Genomic DNA, 6826 nt, shown 5'->3' on the forward strand with positions numbered 1-6826 from the left:
TTCGATTCTTTGTTCAGGAGAGAACAATGTGGAATCCAACTCTGGAAGGAGAGGCGAGCAACCCAGAAGCTGGTAACGTCTCGTTAGTGAGCTACTTTTTCAGAAACAAGCCACCCAATGACAGCCCTAGAGGACCCTGTCACACATCTGGCATCCTTGGGTGCTGACGTGCCTGATGACTGCACCGCATACACAAGCAGCGTGACTTATTCTCAGCCAGCCGCTCCTGCGAGGACCGACAGACGGTCTCCGTGAGGACAGGAGCCTCCTGGCCAGGGGACCCGACCCTGTCCTGCTCCCAGGACAGAGGGCACCATGGTGCAGGAGGTGCCTCCGTGCTGAGCCCCGGGCCCGGCCCACCATGGCAGGACTCTGGACCACCTCACCCCTGACCTGCCTGCGCCACACAGCCCCAGGCCGGAGGAGTGGTATGGGAGTCTGTCACAGGCTGCCCACTCTGAGAAGGGAGGGAAGGCGGGACAGGCGCTGCTGGGGAGGACACTGGCGCCCTGAGAAAACCCCTGCCAGGACGGAGAGGGCGGGACCTCAGCCAGCCAGTCCCCAGGGGGCAAGTCAGCGGTCTGCCTATTTCCCTGTGGCCCGGCGCTTGCAGGGCCAGATCTGTGTCTAGCTCCTCTTCTAACATCTAAGTCTAACATAGAGGCTTCCACACCTCCCCTCGGACAGGCTGCAGCTGCTGTCTGACTGTGGGATCCTCAAAAGGTTCTATCTTCTCTTTCTCTGTCTTTCCAGAAGCACATCCTAGACTGCACATCTTAAAAGATCAAGTGTAACTCTGTGCCTGTCCCCAAAACATCACCTCTGGGTTGGATTTTACCAAATTGGAGCCACTTTAAAGTGGAGGATTAAAACAAAAGCTGATTTTTTCCCATATTTCTCTAAATATGAAATAAAAGGCATGGCCTCAAACTTGATTTTATAACAAGGAAGGAAAATAAACAAAGGTCCCATGTAGCAATGAGGAACTTTTCTCTCCCCTCTGACTCTTACAGGTTCCATTAATTCTCATGTTATGACATGGGAGATGTAACTTCCACCCTGCTGGGTGTCAGCCACACTGACTTCCTGTTCCCCCAGATGGAAGAGCGAATTCTAGGTAGGTCAAGAGTAGGAAAATTTATTGGGGAATAGGAACAGCTCCTGAGAGACAGGAGGAGTCCTGGGTGGGTGCCAATGAGCTCAATTCTCTGGAAAGTTTTATAGAGCAAAATCAAGAGGTGAATACAGTGTGAGTCAAACTCCACTCAACCAATAAGACTACACATATGGCCGCTTGGCTAATACAGACCCAATAGTAGCAAGGGGATACGGATGACATCATCAACCTTGATAGATCATCTACACTGGAAGTCCTGGAAGTCTTAGTGGGCGGAAGAGGATAGCCCGTGCCCAGCGAGGTCATGGCTTATTTACCCGGGAAATCTCAAAAAGGGTGGAACCAATAATCTCAAACTTGCGGTTATCCCTTAGGAAGTATGTAAACCTGGCCACTGTGACTTTAATCTTCAGAATACCTCCAGCCACAGTAGTGACCTGTTGCCATCTTCTGCACTATCTCCCTCCAGGGCCCAGCCCTGTCTGGCTGCCAATAATATCCCTACCTAACTTAGCCCTCTATAACGTCAACGACCACACAAACTGCTCAGAGCCTGCGGGTGTACAGGTGATGGTACACACACCTGTAAACCAGCACTCAGGAGGCTGAGGAGTGAGGACAGCCCCAAGTTTGAGGCCAGCCTGGGCTACATAGTGAGACCTGGCCTAAAAAAAAAGATAAAGGAACAGACTGAGAGTTCAAAGAATGTTTTTAGGCAAAACATGTTAGATCACCCATCTCAAATAAGTACCAATAAAGACAATGAAGGTCTGGATCCTGCCTTTCCCCTGTAACCAGGCCATTATCTTTCCGTGGATGGGTCATCCTCCCCCTCCAAACCAAGACCAAGAAGGAACTTCCTATAGATTCACACACTCCACAGACTTCCACCTACCCCCAACACATCAATATTCCCAGCCCCAAACTGTAACTGTCCTCCCTCTTTTTTCTGGAGTTTTGAGATGCAGTCTCGATAAGTACAATTGCCCAGGCTGTCCTTGACCTCATTCATAGGGATCTTCCTGCCTCAGCCTGCCTAGGGCTGGGATTACAGGAGTGATCAAAACTAGCCTGGCACGCCTCTCTCTTGAAGACCTACATGTTGTGTTTATGCCTCTAAAAAGCAACAAACCCCAACAGTTCCCCTGGGTGGCACCATCTTCCTTCCCCTGCTCTACTTCGTGTGAGGACCACGTTTCCCCCTAATGTCTGTGATTTAACTTGCAAAAGCTCCGGGCTCCACACTCCCTCCAAGGGTAACACAGACACAGTAACAGGCTGGCACTTTCCTTGAGGCCCCAGACCCGACAGCCTCACGCAGAGAGCCTCACGCCGTCTGTTCCCCAAGCTGCTGGTTCCACGTGTGTCCACCAACCTCAGGCGGCACCTCCTCCCAAGAGGACCCACCTGACCAGCAACAGCGTTTTCTGCGGCACTCAACAACATTAACTACTGGCTTTAATTTCCGTTTTTATCACAAAAATCAAACACTAGAGAAAAAGGGCATCTCTAGTTAGGGTGAATTTCACACCACTTCTGACTAACAGCTAATCAAGACATTATAGAAATGTTATCCCAGGTGACATTAAAGTATTTATTATCAAGGAAGAGCGGGCGAGGGGTACACCATGAGCCCTAACCCTGACAGCGGCAGGAAAGAAGCTGAGGGACAGGACGTCCTCAGCCCCGCCCATCTGGAGAGGAAATGAATGTAGGCGTTTTTCCTCTTCCTGGACTCCATCTCTAGCAATTAAATGAATATTTTGATTTGGAATTGGGTCCTGAATTCTCTAAACTCACTAGCCGTAGGCAGGCCTCAGGGAGTGGCATAAGTGGACGGGCTGAGAAGGGCCCCTCTGGGCCGTGCCCAGCACAGCAGCACTGGGCACAGCGCCGGGCGGGCGGCAGCACTGACTTATTTATAGCCCTCTGAACGCTGAACGCAGCTGCAGGGCCGCATGCATCAGGGCTGTTTACCCGGCGCCTGACCTGCTTAGTCACAGGGTGACGCCTCCAGGGCAAGGTCCAAGCCTGGCAGACGCGCTGGGCCCAAGCCTGGAGCCTCCAGGAGTCCGCATGCCTCGCGGGCAGGCGGGATGCTCACTGCGCTGTGCATAAGGAACCATCTGGGGACCCCGGCCCAGGTTCCCCGTCCTTCCAAGACAGCTGGACCCCCCAGCGGGGGCCAACGCCAGGGGCCCTGCCACACCAGCCTTGGCCAGGCCCTACACCGGATCCAGGAGGAGGAGGAGGCAGCACATGCACACATGGACATCACAAGCCAGGCCAGGCAGGAGGATTAAAGCTGTCAGCAAAGGAGAACAGAAGGACTCTGAAAATGCAGTTTTGGCCCACTCGTAACCTCGGCATGAAAAATGATCACCTAAGCACAAATTTTAAAATCCGTAACTCTGAGTACATTTGCTTCCTGAAAATCAAGAGTCACCGTGGATGATGTAAAGAAACTAATGCCTACCAAAAACGGACTACACATGAGAAAAACATTTTACAATACATTAGGCAGAAATCTCCCAGATCACATGAATAAAAACCATGAATCAAAGAGAAACAATAGAAAAAAAGACAAAATCTACATGTAATCAAATAGGAGAACCTCAAACGACCAATAAAACCAGTAGTTAAGTGTGCACACTCACTAGTACCTGGCTGAATGAAAACCAAGTGCTGCTTTCACCCAGCCTGGCGCCGAGTGTCAGAGACGAGCATTAAAGCCAGAGAGAGCTGGGCAGACTGGACTAGGGGGAGCTTGCAATGCTTGGAGCACCGGCCGCTGCTGGGCTGTGCCCTGGTGCACTTGGGTCACTCCCAGCGCACCTGCAGAGACAGGTGTGCAAGCGGGGAAGTCACTCTGGGAAATAACCACACAGCGGCTCAGAAAACCACACCACGGCTGAGGCCCGCCAACATTGCTTCTGGGCTCTCCTCGGAGGAACTGGAACTTTCCTGTAACCAAGGGTATGCGGGCTTGTCCACTGGCGCACTGCATGCGGGAGAAGGCAAACGGGGTACCGTGAGCACCTCCACTTGTGAGCCGCCACACATGTAAAAGCAGCAAGCTGAACACGGCACGGTGCTGCACGCCTGTGGTCCCAGCTACTCAGGAGGCTGAGGCATGAGGCCAGCCGTGCCAGCGCAGAAGCTGCCTTCTCCAGAAGACGCAGGATGATAGAGTGAGCTGCAGCGACTCTATAGACACTGCAGCCCCACAGGTGAGTGTACGCAGGTGAGCACACGATGAAGCAGTTTTAAACAGCCTGGAAAACGGGCACCATAAACAGAGGCTGCCTGAGTAGGAAAGAGAAGCGATCAAAACGGACCTCAGCATTAGCTCAGACAATTGCTTCACACATGTAGAGGTGCCAGGTGCAGTGGTACACACCTCGCAGCTAACTGGGAAGCTGAAGCAGGAGGGTTGAAAGTTCAAGGCCAGCCTGGGCAACTTAGTAAGACCCTGTCACAACATATAAAAATAAAAGGGCTGGGACAGGAGAGTTGCTGGTCTGACTCAGTGACAGTACTCCTGGGTACTTAAAAGAAGCCATACTTAGAAAAGCCAAATGACAAAGGGTGGACAGTTATATATGGGAGGTGGCTTTTTCAATTTCAATGTGATACAAGTAGATATTAATAAAGAAAATATTAAGTCTTCTTGCTTCTGTGAAGAAATAAAGCAAACTTTCATACAAATTAAAGAACATTACACAATACACTGTGCACTATAAACTTAAAAGAATGGCCAAAATGTTAAAGAGTACAAGTCATAGGCAAAGAGGACTCTTACCAAAAAGAAACAAATAGATAATAGCCCAAGACTTTCTTTTCAACGAACTAAGAGAACCTAGTGGTATAAATAAAACAAATTAGCATATATATATATGTATATATATATACATATATATACACACACACACATATATATATATGAGAAATATTTTTGAAACCACAGAATACATAATTTGGGGAATTATTAGAACTTCTCCCTACTTCCTATTTCTCTATCTTCTTTTTTTTTATGTTTCCTTTAATATTTAATAGAAACTATGTACAATAAACTTGTACTGTATTTTATATAAAATAGCCACTGCAGAAATTTACATAGATTAGAAGACAGACAGTTAAGGAGGGCCCAGTCCCATGGGATATTTTCTCAGAGCACCGAAGTCAGGGTTCAGTTGGGAAAAAGGGTTCAGACTGCCAGATTACATGGGTGTTAAAAAAGCTAACATGCAGGCCTTCAGAGAGCGAACCAGACCCTGGGACCACCAACATTTCAAAGGCACCACTCTTAAACACATCCCACCTCATCAGCTATGGCGACTCTTGCCTTCTGAGGTGGCTTTATCATTTTGTTTTGCATTTCTGTAATTTCCAAATTCTGGTGTGGTCAGGTCACGCCAGGAAATGAAATACTCTGAATCTCTGATCAGGGCCTCTGGGGTCCCGGGGCAGCCGCCAGGAGCCTCTGAGCACAAAGGGTGCCTGTGGGTCCCTCCACCTACGTTCTCAACTTGCTTCTGCATCATCTTCATTTCCGGCCAGAACTCTGAGAATCCTCCTGAGCTACAAGTCAGTTAAGCTCATTCTGTGGCACGTCTCTGAATTCTGATTAGACCAAAAAACCCATCATCCCATTCTTAAGCTCAGCTATACATACCCTGCAGTCCCTGAAAAACGACCCCAGAGACAGGTTGATGCACCTGCGGGTGACAGGTGTACAAAGTGCACAACGAAAAGGAAGCGATCGTGGGGGAAAGAAAATCGGATTTTCCGGGCCTTGATTTTAAAATGTAAAAGCCAATGTGTGCATACAGGACAAAAGGTTAATATGACTCCTCCTTACAAATTTATAAGACAAAGCCAGATGCAGGAAGAAAAAAGAAAGTCAAAAAAAAAATCGGGAATTTAAAAAGGTGTAGCAAAACCGTCAAAAATGAGGATCACCAAACACTACCACTCCGGGGTGCGGGCTGTGGGAGAGGCACTGGTAGAGAGCACCCACTGGACGCTCAGACCTGAAAGTGGCCGACTCCAAACCCAGGACCTTGGCTGCAAACGCAACACAACGGGAGAGCCTTGGGGAGAGAGGCCTCCCGAGGGACTTCCGGGCTGCAAGCTCAAGGGCTGGACGATCACAGCAAAGCCGCCTCAGCGCTGCGAAGCGTGCCCTGGGATAACCTCAGACGTCCTACATCACACAGGTAAATCCTTCTGTTTTCTATGAAACGCACACAGCGGTCTCAAAAGCACTATATGTGCAGTATGTGAAAGGAAGGATGGAAAAGCTCAACGCCGGCCCGGGTCTGGTGTGTACTCTCTGCAGGCCGTGCAGGGCGCAAAGCCTGACGCGCCCACGCTGCAGGTGACCACGGGACGTGCGGGAAGCGACGCTCCCGGAAACGTGCAGAGCGCTTTATCTTCGGCCGCAGGTGTCTGATGATTTTCCCCTTCCCCCTTTGTTCTGTGCTGTTTACCTATTCTTTTTACCTACATTTGACAGCTGACGGCACAGCAGAGGTCCGCCGAGGTGGGACGCTGAGAACCCTGAATTCTAGGTCACCTGGAGCAGCTGCTCCCAGCCCTCAGTGCACCCCAGTTCCTACAGGGCCGCTCAGCTGGGGCCGGGACCCCTCTCGGGCCCTTCGCTGCTGGGCCCCCAAGTTCTGGGCCCAGTGGGGCGCAGCCCGCCCC

The sequence above is a fragment of the Fukomys damarensis genome, unplaced genomic scaffold (assembly GCF_012274545.1).
Source record: "Fukomys damarensis isolate Sample0158 unplaced genomic scaffold, DMR_v1.0_HiC HiC_scaffold_32, whole genome shotgun sequence".
Taxonomy (NCBI): Eukaryota; Metazoa; Chordata; class Mammalia; order Rodentia; family Bathyergidae; genus Fukomys; species Fukomys damarensis.